The 13389-nt window shown below is 48.4% G+C and overlaps 5 non-coding genes across 5 annotated transcripts; all 5 read left to right on the top strand.

Annotated features, from left to right (window-relative positions):
• Nucleotides 1–46: 46 nt before the first annotated feature.
• On the top strand, nt 47–209 carry LOC135032776 (U1 spliceosomal RNA). Its single transcript, XR_010228255.1, has one exon. It is a non-coding gene; the product is annotated as a U1 spliceosomal RNA (small nuclear RNA).
• A 675-nt stretch (nt 210–884) lies between these two features.
• LOC135032808 (U1 spliceosomal RNA) lies at nt 885–1046 on the top strand. Its single transcript, XR_010228287.1, has one exon. It is a non-coding gene; the product is annotated as a U1 spliceosomal RNA (small nuclear RNA).
• Nucleotides 1047–1198: 152 nt separating this feature from the next.
• Nucleotides 1199–1361, top strand: LOC135032774 (U1 spliceosomal RNA). Its single transcript, XR_010228253.1, has one exon. It is a non-coding gene; the product is annotated as a U1 spliceosomal RNA (small nuclear RNA).
• A 674-nt stretch (nt 1362–2035) lies between these two features.
• Nucleotides 2036–2197, top strand: LOC135032805 (U1 spliceosomal RNA). The gene has a single exon (XR_010228284.1). It is a non-coding gene; the product is annotated as a U1 spliceosomal RNA (small nuclear RNA).
• Nucleotides 2198–2349: 152 nt separating this feature from the next.
• On the top strand, nt 2350–2512 carry LOC135032771 (U1 spliceosomal RNA). Its single transcript, XR_010228250.1, has one exon. It is a non-coding gene; the product is annotated as a U1 spliceosomal RNA (small nuclear RNA).
• The last annotated feature ends 10877 nt before the right edge of the window (nt 2513–13389 follow it).

Here is a 13389-nt window from a genome sequence, read left to right as displayed (position 1 = left end):
CAGGGGGGTGCTTGAGCAGCGACCCTCCCCAGCTCTAGCCCAACTCCTACTTACCTGCCAGGTAAGATACTATGATCATGAAGGTGCTTCTCCCAGGGCAAGGCTCACCCATTGCACTCTGGGTGTGCTGCCCCTGTGATTTCCCCAAATGTGGGAAACTTGACTGCATAATTTGTGTTTCCACTGGTCGGCTTTCATATAATTCAGATCTCTTTGTCTCAGGTCTTTCTCCAGCCTAGTTTGCTGTCTGTTTCCACTTCTTTTTTTTATGAGCCCCTCCCTTCTATACCCTTGTGCACTATCCTGACTTCTCCTCCTGTCTGCTTACTTTGTGCCTTCCAATGCACAATGCAAACGACAGGTAGTGCTGCAGGGCCCACACCCTTTTACTTGCATAACAGAGCAGCTCTGGAGCTGTTACAGTGCCAAGCTGCTGCAAGAAATCAGCTTGAATGCTTCAGGGGCTGGGGCATTGCCAACATGAGCCCCACACCGAAGGAGGGTGGGGGTGTTTAATGCGAACGAAGGGTCATCCAAGCGCCGCAAAAGGCCGCCATGCCCTGCATATCCCTAATCTCTTTTCATATGCAGATGAGGGTTCCAGCCAACTTTGGCCCACTGCTTGGATGACATCACTGTATGCAAATCCGTCTTCTGCAGACCTTCCCCCAGAAATGCTTGTACTAGTTGTTGCATTTGGTTTGTTGTTTGGGGGTGCTTCAGTATTAGGCAGCCTTCTGCCCTCCCATGTTCATTTGAAAATATGTGTTCTCCCTGCAGTTGTTGTCCCCAGATGAGAGTTCCCTTGTGCTGCCTTAGTTGAATCTCCTTTACTTGACAGAGATATGCCTGAGCAGCGGCCCTCCCCAGCCCTATCCCAAATCATACTTATTTTGCATAGGAGATACCATGGTCATGAAGATTGTTCTCCCAGGGTGAGGTTCATTCATTGCATTCTGGGTATGCTGACCCCTGTGATTTCCCCAAATGTGGGAAACTCGACTGCATTATTTGTGGTAGTGGGGGACTGTTTGTGCTTTCCTTTGGTCAGCTCTGGTAACAGTCAGATTTCTTTGTCTCAGATCCTCCTCTAGCCTTGTTCTTCTTTCGAGAGTTCCCTTGTGCTTCCTCAGTTGGATCTCCTTCACTTGACAGGGGGGTGCCCGAGCAGCGACCCTCCCCAGCTCTAGCGCAACTCCTACTTACCTGCCAGGTGAGATACTATGATCAGGAAGGTGCTTCTCCCAGGGCAAGGCTCACCCATTGCACTCTGGGTGTGCTGCTCCTGTGATTTCCCCAAATGTGGGACACTTGACTGCATAATTTGTGTTTCCCCTGGTCGGCTTTCATTTAATTCAGATCTCTTTGTCTCAGGTCTCTCTCCAGCCTAGTTTGCTGTCTGTTTCCACTTCTTTTTTTTTGAGCCCCTCCCTTCTATACCCTTGTGCACTATCCTGACTTCTCCTCCTGTCTGCTTACTTTGTGCCTTCCAACGGACAATGCGAACTACAGGTAGTGCTGCAGGGCCCACACCCTTTTACTTGCCTTACAGAGCAGCTCTGGAGCTGTTACAGTGCCAAGCTGCTGCAAGAAATCAGCTTGAATGCTTCAAGGGCTGGGGCATTGCCAACATGAGCCCCACACCGAAGGAGGGTGGAGGTGTTTAATGCGAACTAGGGGTCATCCAAGCGCCGCAAAAGGCCGCTATGCCCTGCACGCCCCTTTTCTCTTTTCATATGCAGACGAGGGTTGAAGCCAACTTTGACCCACTGCTTGGATGACATCACCATATGCAAATCCATCTGCTGCAGGCCTTCCCCCAGGAATGCTTGCACTAGTTGTTGCATTTGGTTTGTTGTTTGGGGGTGCTTCAGTATTAGGCAGCCTTCTGCCCTCCCATGTTCATCTGAAAATATGTGTTCTCCCTGCAGTTGTTGTCCCCAGATGAGAGTTCCCTTGTGCTGCCTCAGTTGAATCTCCTTTACTTGACAGAGATGTGCCTGAGCAGCGGCCCTCCCCAGCCCTATCCCAAATCATACTTATTTTGCATAGGAGATACCATGGTCATGAAGATTGTTCTCCCAGGGTGAGGTTCATTCATTGCATTCTGGGTATACTGACCCCTGTGATTTCCCCAAATGTGGGAAACTCGACTGCATTATTTGTGGTAGTGGGGGACTGTTTGTGCTTTCCTTTGGTCAGCTCTGGTAACAGTCAGATTTCTTTGTCTCAGATCCTCCTCTAGCCTTGTTCTTCTTTCGAGAGTTCCCTTGTGCTTCCTCAGTTGGATCTCCTTCACTTGACAGGGGGGTGCCCGAGCAGCGACCCTCCCCAGCTCTAGCGCAACTCCTACTTACCTGTCAGGTGAGATACTATGATCAGGAAGGTGCTTCTCCCAGGGCAAGGCTCACCCATTGCACTCTGGGTGTGCTGCTCCTGTGATTTCCCCAAATGTGGGACACTTGACTGCATAATTTGTGTTTCCCCTGGTCGGCTTTCATTTAATTCAGATCTCTTTGTCTCAGGTCTCTCTCCAGCCTAGTTTGCTGTCTGTTTCCACTTCTTTTTTTTTGAGCCCCTCCCTTCTATACCCTTGTGCACTATCCTGACTTCTCCTCCTGTCTGCTTACTTTGTGCCTTCCAACGGACAATGCGAACTACAGGTAGTGTTGCAGGGCCCACACCCTTTTACTTGCCTTACAGAGCAGCTCTGGAGCTGTTACAGTGCCAAGCTGCTGCAAGAAATCAGCTTGAATGCTTCAAGGGCTGGGGCATTGCCAACATGAGCCCCACACCGAAGGAGGGTGGGGGTGTTTAATGCGAACTAGGGGTCATCCAAGCACCGCAAAAGGCCGCTATGCCCTGCACGCCCCTTTTCTCTTTTCATATGCAGACGAGGGTTGAAGCCAACTTTGACCCACTGCTTGGATGACATCACCATATGCAAATCCATCTGCTGCAGGCCTTCCCCCAGGAATGCTTGCACTAGTTGTTGCATTTGGTTTGTTGTTTGGGGGTGCTTCAGTATTAGGCAGCCTTCTGCCCTCCCATGTTAATCTGAAATTATGTGTTCTCCCTGCAGTTGTTGTCCCCAGATGAGAGTTCCCTTGTGCTGCCTCAGTTGAATCTCCTTTACTTGACAGAGATGTGCCTGAGCAGCGTTCCTCCCCAGCCCTATCCCAAATCATACTTATTTTGCATAGGAGATACCATGGTCATGAAGATTGTTCTCCCAGGGTGAGGTTCATTCATTGCATTCTGGGCATGCTGACCCCTGTGTTTTCCAAATTAATTAGGTCGTCGCCAAACAAGGCTTCACCTTCATAGGGAAGAGACTCCCTTTCTTCTTGGAGTCAGCATCAGCATTCCCTTGGTGAATCCACAATGCCCTCCTATCCGAGACTGCCATGAAATTGGCCCGTGAGCACTTGTGCCCGGTGTAGGATTTTTAAATATGTGTAGTTTACTGTATGCACGGGTTTAAAACCTTTTAGGAACTGAGATCTAAGGTGTATTACATGTAGTTTAAAAAAAACAAAAAAGGTTTATTTTATGGCAGTAGTTTCCAAACTGGGGTTCTTGCACTGGTAGCATAGTTTGGTGGTCCAGGACCAATTAAAATTATTTATACTTTATTAAATTGGCAAAACCATTCCCTCACAACATAACTGAACCTGAGGATGACATGCTATAAACACAATTTACTTAATTTTATATTTTTTTCTGAATTTCTCAATAAAAAAAACTTTGGCCTAGGGGTGCCGTGAAACAAATTTTGATACTCTAGGGCAGGGGTGTCAATCCCATGGGCCGCATGCCGCCCCCAATGCATCCTTTTGTGGCCCACAGGCCGGGGTCCGACAGGGGTCCTTTTGTGGCCCGATCACCTTGCTTAGAGCGAGGGCAGGAGAGTGCAGCCAGAGTCTTTGCTTTCTATGTGCGGCACCATCTTCCCGAAGAGATCACAGGGAAGATAGTGCCCCTTCCACTGGCTACAGCACAGGTATACTGGGGTGGGGTAGCAAACTGGGGGCCCCAATGGGCCCCTCCAGCAGTCCCTCTACCAAAACACGTCTTTTGGTGGTTTTGCGGTGTTGTTATAACTACATGGTGACGATACTGTAGCACAGAGATTTTCAACCATTTACAACTCACGTCACACAGAACAAGATTTAAATATTGACAAGGCACACTGAAATATAATGGTGATGCATGGTGCAGTATCGTGTCCTAGGATGTCATGTCGCAGCTTCTCCATAGGTAACGCCTGAACAGGCCCGGTGACAGGGGGGACAAAGGGGACACTTGTTCAGGGCTCCAAGTATTAAGAACAGAAATAATGGGGCCACAGTGCCAATATTGCTTTTTAAAGTGTATCCACCAACTGCTCAATTTAAGCAGGAAAACAATTAACAGGCCAACTAAACCCTCCCCCCTCCTTTTACCCCATCACTTTGTCCAGTCCCTGTGGTCCATACTGTATTGCCATTATTATGCATGTTGCTGTGCTGGCCCTTTTCTGAATGTCCCTGCCACCGCCACCGAAGAGCTGGATAGCCCAGTATGAAAACCACCTGCCGGCCTCACTGACGGTCCGAGTCAAAGGCTCCATTTTTTTTAAAGATCCCTCTGCCAAGTTAAGGGGGGGTTGAGGGGGCCCCAGAGATATCAGTGCACTGGGCCCCGAGATTTCTGTTGCTGGCCCTGACCCTCAGGGGCGTATCTACCCCTTGGCCAGGATGGCACTTGCCAGGGGCACCATCCAGCTGTGCCAACCGTGGCTAAGGGATAGAGTTCTGCAGTCTCGAAAGGGCGCTATGGCAATCAGCGTGGGACTGACCAATTAGACGGTGAGGGAAGGATACTGAAATTGTCCCAACCCTGTTACAGTTTGAAACGCCCCTCAACTGCTGTCCACTGCTTCACTCCTAGCTCTGCCCCTTTGAAATTATTAATCCCTACCCCCCGGTAGGCGGAGTTCTCCAGGCCCATACTCAGGAGTCACCACTGCTGTACATTATGTGCCGGTTGTAGAGGCAGAGCGGGGAACATCAGAGAACGCCACAAATTACACAGTGGGCAAGGAGATGGCTGGAGACAGCTGCACAGCCATGCCTTGCAAGTTCGAGAGAGCTGTTGAATTTCAGTACTTCAAGTCAGAGCCTGCCCCCTGCTGCCCAAGCAGTCCGTGACAGTTAGTGTCGAGGAGGGGGGGATTTGTGCATGTGTGCCATCAGTGTGTGTGTGGGGGGGTGGAGGATGTGTGTGACTGTGAGGGAGCTGTCAGTGTCAGTGGGGAGAGGAGCAGGAGGGAGTTGTCAGTGTGTGGAAGTGATGAGAGTCAGTACTGGGGAAATGTGTGTGTGTGTGTGTGTGTGTGTGTGTGTGTGTGTGTGTGTGTGTGTGTGTGTGTGTGTGTGTGTGTGTGTGTGTGTACTAGATTTAGGAGTGTGTGTTTGTGAGAGGTTTCAGTTGGGGAATTAGAGTTCATACAGTAATTAAATGTTTTCATATTGAGAACTACATCTCCCAGCATATACAGTGTGCTGGGGATGCTAACAAGCTTTATTTAAAAGTTTAAAAAACATTGCTTTTATGACTGCAATGGTTAAAAAGGGAGAGCTATAAATCAATTTATCAGTGAATGATCGCAGTTTGAGCTGTTACATTTTACTGAACCACCTATCCCTCCACACTCACTACCTGTCCTCAGGATACATTTACCATCCCGGCAGACGGTATACCGGCGGTCATTTGACCGATGTTGGAATCCTGACACCACTTGGGAGACTGGTGCCGGCACACAGACAGCCAACATCCCGAAGGCGAGTATTGGAGGGAGGGTTAGGACCGGGGGAGCGGGTGTTAGGGAAGGCACTAGGAGGGGGGGGGGGTTAGTCCTAGCTGCCACCCCCTGAGGGTTAGCCCTATCCGCCACCCCCCCAGAGGGTTAGGATTAGGTATCATGTGACTGCTGGAATCCAGAGCGCCGGATGCCATACCCAACCCCCTTTACTTTTTCAGGCATTTCTATCTCTCCTCTCTCTATGGTGTTCCGATTGCCCACTTTCCCTTGTGCTTTTCTCTCTCTCTCTCTCTCCTTTGTTTAGAGCATCAGTTTCTGTAGTCCACTTTATCCTTATTTTTTCCAGTGTTTCACTATCTCTCTGATGTAATGAGGATGTATGGTCTAGAGGGATCAGTAATGCATTGTACTGTATAGAGGCGTCAGGGATGTAGCGTAGGGTATAGAGGCGTCAGGGATGTAGCGTAGGTTATAGAGGCATCAGGAATGTAGCGTAGGGAATAGAGGCATCAGGGATGTAGCGTAGGGTATAGAGGCGTCAGGGATGTAGCATAGGGAATAGAGGCGTCAGGGATGTAGCGTAGGGAATAGAGGCGTCAGGGATTTAGCTTAGGGAATATAGGCATCAGGGATGTACTAGCAGGTATATAGAGGTCAGTGTACTGTATAGAGGGGTCAGTAATGCAGTGATGGTTATAGAAAGGTCAGTGATGTAGTCAGGGCCGGTGCAAGGTTTCTCGGCACCCTAGGCAAAACTTCAGCCTCCCTCCCTCCGCCCCCCTCCCCAAACCCCAACCCCCCCCCACCACCCCCATTGGGCACCACAGGAAAAAATAAAACACATTGGCATCCACAGGAAAATGTATAACAAATACATTGGCCCCTTTCAGGAAAAAAACACTTTGGCCTCCACACAATAAAAAAACATACACATTTGCTCCCCAGTACATAATTTGCATTTACCCCTTTATTATTGACAGAACAGCAAATTAATGTCCTCCTGCTAAGTACAAAGGGAAAATGTGATGGCTTCTCCAACATGTGTGCAAGGCCCTATCTTAAAGTATCAAAACTATTGTTATTGTTTACTTAGATAGTGCCACTAATTTGCACAGCGCTGTACACATAACAACATCAGAATTCGTATCACTCCCTGTCCCACTGGAATGAGAGTGATATTCCCTAAAATAAAAACACACACAGACAAATCCACATAACCTTCCCATATGTTTTTGGAGTGTGGGAGGAAACAGGAATACCCAGAGGAAACCCACACAAAAAGAAAATGCAAACTCCGCACATTCAGGCCATGACCAGGAATTGAACTAATGACCTGAGTGCTGAGGCGGTAATGCTTACCCTATGCCACTGTCCCGCGGATTGGATTATAACGTATAAAAAATGTTGCAGGCTGCATAGAGAATACACCCTACAGCAGGTTGGGAAAGGGATCCTGCCGCTTAGAATCCCAACACCTCGTTGGAAAGTATGCTAATCCTCTCCCCTTCCCTCCCCTTCCTGCAGCCTAACCCTAACTTCCCCCCTGCAACCTAACTACCCTCCCCAGCACACTTACATTCAGTATGCTGACTCTTGTGATTCCGGCATCGGGATTCTGAGCGTTGTCGGGCAGCACCTTTTTTTAGTGTGTGCAGTTAGATTTCAGTACTAATATACTGTATGGCAAAAAAATAGAACACGACAAATTGACAAATGCGTTTTCTAAGCAACAGGTACGGATGTCTTGTTCAGCCATACACTATATATCTGGTGATATACTATGTTGGTGCATTAACAAACAGTTTTTATTTGCAAATATAGGGAAATGTGCCCCCCCAGCCAATGTGGAAATACGAGTCCCAGCATATCCTGCTAAAAAGAAGCAGGTCATACTGGGAAATGTAGTTTCACATTAGCTACAGATGACACATGGAAAAAAAACTCCACTACCTACTTGTAAGGAGGAGAAACCATCAGATGGAGAAGCAATCAGTCAGCATCCATCACAGCCTATGGACCTACAGGTGTTCCGTAGCTCTGTAGGACAAAGTAAAAAAAAGTCTGTAGTAGGATCACAGGCTGGTGCTGGTCCCACAGTGACAGTGGGATTAGGCGGCAGACACATAAACCACTGGACCACTAGGGCACTTTCTGTAAAGGAGGCGACAAAGGACATACTGAGAGACACACACACACACACACTCATACTGAGACACACACACACTGACACTCATACTAAGGCAGAGGCACACGCACACACACTCATACTGAGACTGAGACACACTCACACTGACACTCATACGGAGTCAGAGGCACAGACATTCATACTGGAGCACACACACACTGACACTTATACTGAGGCAGAGGCACACATACACTCATACTGAGGCAGAGGCACACACACTCATACTGAGACTGAGACACACTCACACTGAGGCAGAGGCACACACACACACTCATACTGATACACACACACACACACACACACACACACACACACATACTGACACTCATACTGAGGCAGAGGCACACACACACACTGAAACTGAGACACGCTCATACTGAGGCAGAGGCACACACACTCATACTGAGACACACACACAGTGATACTGAGACATACACACTGACACTCATACTGAGGCAGAGACACACATACATTCATACTGAGACACACACAGTGAAACGGAGACACACACACTCATACTGATACACACACACAGTGATACTGAGACACACACACAGTGACAGAGAGACACACACACACTCATACTGAGACACACACAGTGACAGAGAGACACACACACACACACTCATACTGAGACACACACAGTGATACTGAGACACACAGTGACAGAGACACACACTCATACTGAGACACACAGTGATACTGAGTCAGAGGCACATGTACACTCACATTGAGGCACACAAACACACACTCACACTGAGGAACACACACACTCATTCTGAGGCACACACTGATATTGAGAGACACACACGCACTGACACATATACTAAGGCAGAGGCACACACACTCATACTGAGACACCCACAGTGACAGACACACACACACACACACACACACTGATACTGAGACACACACTGATACTCATACTGAGGCAGAGGCACACATACACTCATACTGAGGCAGAGGCACACACACACTCATTCTGAGGCACACACACTCATACTGAGGCACACACTGATATTGAGAGACACACACGCACTGACACATATACTGAGGCAGAGGCACACACACTCATACTGAGACACCCACAGTGATAGAGAGACACACACACACACACACACACACACACTCATACTGAGACACACACTGATACTCATACTGAGGCAGAGGCACACATACACTCATACTGAGACTGAGACACACTCATACTGAGGCAGAGGCATACACACACTCAAACTGAGACTGAGACACACTCACACTGACACTCATACTGAGGCAGAGGCACACACATACACACACACTCATACTGAGACACACACACAGTGACAGAGAGACACACACACACACACACACACACACACACACACACACACACACACACACACACACACACACACTCATACTGAGACACACAGTGATACTGAGACACACACTGACACACAAAGTGACAGAGAGAGACACACACTCATACTGAGACCCACAGTGATACTGAGTCAGAGGCACGTGTACACTCACATTGAGGCACACAAACACACACTCACACTGAGGAACACACACACTCATTCTGAGGCACACACTGATATTGAGAGACACACACGCACTGACACACATACTGAGGCAGAGGCACACACGCTCATACTGAGACTGAGACACACTCACACTGAGGCAGAGGCACACACACACTCATACTGATACACACACACACACACACACATACTGACACTCATACTGAGGCAGAGGCACACACACACACTGAAACTGAGACACGCTCATACTGAGGCAGAGGCACACACACTCATACTGAGACACACACACAGTGATACTGAGACATACACACTGACACTCATACTGAGGCAGAGACACACATACATTCATACTGAGACACACACACAGTGAAACGGAGACACACACACTCATACTGATACACACACACAGTGATACTGAGATACACACAGTGACAGAGACACACACAGTGACAGAGACACACACAGTGACAGAGACACACACTCATACTGAGACACACAGTGATACTGAGTCAGAGGCACATGTACACTCACATTGAGGCACACAAACACACACTCACACTGAGGAACACACACACTCATTCTGAGGCACACACTGATATTGAGAGACACACACGCACTGACACATATACTAAGGCAGAGGCACACACACTCATACTGAGACACCCACAGTGACAGACACACACACACACACACACACACACACACACACACACACACACACACACTGATACTGAGACACACACTGATACTCATACTGAGGCAGAGGCACACATACACTCATACTGAGACTGAGACACACACTGACACTCATACTGAGGCAGAGGCACACACACACTCATTCTGAGGCACACACACTCATACTGAGGCACACACGCACTGACACATATACTGAGGCAGAGGCACACACACTCATACTGAGACACCCACAGTGATAGAGAGACACACACACACTCATACTGAGACACACACAGTGATACTGAGACACACACTGATACTCATACTGAGGCAGAGGCACACATACACTCATACTGAGACTGAGACACACTCATACTGAGGCAGAGGCATACACACACTCATACTGAGACACACACACAGTGATACTGAGACACGCTGACACTCATACTGAGGCAGAGGCACACACACACTCAAACTGAGACTGAGACACACTCACACTGACACTCATACTGAGGCAGAGGCACACACATACACACACACTCAAACTGAGACACACACAGTGACAGAGACACACACACACACACACACACACACACACACACACACACACACACACTCATACTGAGACACACAGTGATACTGAGACACACACTGACACACAAAGTGACAGAGAGAGACACACACTCATACTGAGACCCACAGTGATACTGAGTCAGAGGCACATGTACACTCACATTGAGGCACACAAACACACACTCACACTGAGGCACACTCATACTGAGGCACACACTGATATTGAGAGACACACGCACTGACACACATACTGAGGCAGAGGCACACACGCTCATACTGAGACACACAGTGACAGAGAGACACACACACTCATACTGAGACACACACAGTGATACTGATACACACACTGATACTCATACTGAGGCAGAGGCACACATACACTCATACTGAGACTGAGACACACTGACACTCATACTGAGGCAGAGGCATACACACACTCATACTGAGACACACACACACACAGTGATACTGAGACACGCACAGTGATACTGAGACACACTGACACTCATACTGAGGCAGAGGCACACACACACTCAAACTGAGACTGAGACACACTCACACTGACACTCATACTGAGGAAGAGTCACACACACTCATACTGAGACACACACACACAGTGATACTGAGACACACACACTGACACTCATACTTAGTCAGAGGCACACGTACACTCACATTGAGGCACACAAATACACACTCACACTGGGGCACACACACTCATACTGAGGCACACACTGATATTGAGAGACACACACGCACTGACACATATACTAAGGCAGAGGCACACACACTCATACTGAGACAAACACAGTGACAGACACACACACACACACACACACACACACACACTGATACTGAGACACACACTGATACTCATACTGAGGCAGAGGCACACATACACTCATACTGAGACTGAGACACACACTGACACTCATACTGAGGCAGAGGCACACACACACTCATTCTGAGGCACACACACTCATACTGAGGCACACACGCACTGACACATATACTGAGGCAGAGGCACACACACTCATACTGAGACACCCACAGTGATAGAGAGACACACACACACACACACACACACACACACACACACTCATACTGAGACACACACTGATACTCATACTGAGGCAGAGGCACACATACACTCATACTGAGACTGAGACACACTCATACTGAGGCAGAGGCATACACACACTCAAACTGAGACTGAGACACACTCACACTGACACTCATACTGAGGCAGAGGCACACACATACACACACACTCATACTGAGACACACACACAGTGACAGAGAGACACACACACACACACACACACACACACACACACACACACACACACTCATACTGAGACACACAGTGATACTGAGACACACACTGACACACAAAGTGACAGAGAGAGACACACACTCATACTGAGACCCACAGTGATACTGAGTCAGAGGCACATGTACACTCACATTGAGGCACACAAACACACACTCACACTGAGGAACACACACACACTCATTCTGAGGCACACACTGATATTGAGAGACACACACGCACTGACACACATACTGAGGCAGAGGCACACACGCTCATACTGAGACTGAGACACACTCACACTGAGGCAGAGGCACACACACACTCATACTGATACACACACACACACACTGACACTCATACTGAGGCAGAGGCACACACACACACTGAAACTGAGACACGCTCATACTGAGGCAGAGGCACACACACTCATACTGAGACACACACACAGTGATACTGAGACATACACACTGACACTCATACTGAGGCAGAGACACACATACATTCATACTGAGACACACACACAGTGAAACGGAGACACACACACTCATACTGATACACACACACAGTGATACTGAGATACACACAGTGACAGAGAGACACACACACACACACACACACACACACACACACTCATACTGAGACACACACAGTGATACTGAGACACACACAGTGACAGAGAGACACACACACACACACACACTCATACTGAGACACACACAGTGATACTGAGACACATACAGTGACAGAGACACACACAGTGACAGAGACACACACAGTGACAGAGACACACACTCATACTGAGACACACAGTGATACTGAGTCAGAGGCACATGTACACTCACATTGAGGCACACAAACACACACTCACACTGAGGAACACACACACTCATTCTGAGGCACACACTGATATTGAGAGACACACACGCACTGACACATATACTAAGGCAGAGGCACACACACTCATACTGAGACACCCACAGTGACAGACACACACACACACACACACACACACACACACACACACACACACACACACACTGATACTGAGACACACACTGATACTCATACTGAGGCAGAGGCACACATACACTCATACTGAGACTGAGACACACACTGACACTCATACTGAGGCAGAGGCACACACACACTCATTCTGAGGCACACACACTCATACTGAGGCACACACGCACTGACACATATACTGAGGCAGAGGCACACACACTCATACTGAGACACCCACAGTGATAGAGAGACACACACACACACACACTCATACTGAGACACACACAGTGATACTGAGACACACACT

This window comes from Pseudophryne corroboree, unplaced genomic scaffold (assembly GCF_028390025.1).
Source record: "Pseudophryne corroboree isolate aPseCor3 unplaced genomic scaffold, aPseCor3.hap2 scaffold_553, whole genome shotgun sequence".
In the NCBI taxonomy this organism is placed as follows: Eukaryota; Metazoa; Chordata; class Amphibia; order Anura; family Myobatrachidae; genus Pseudophryne; species Pseudophryne corroboree.
This window is presented reverse-complemented; position numbering and strand designations above follow the sequence as displayed.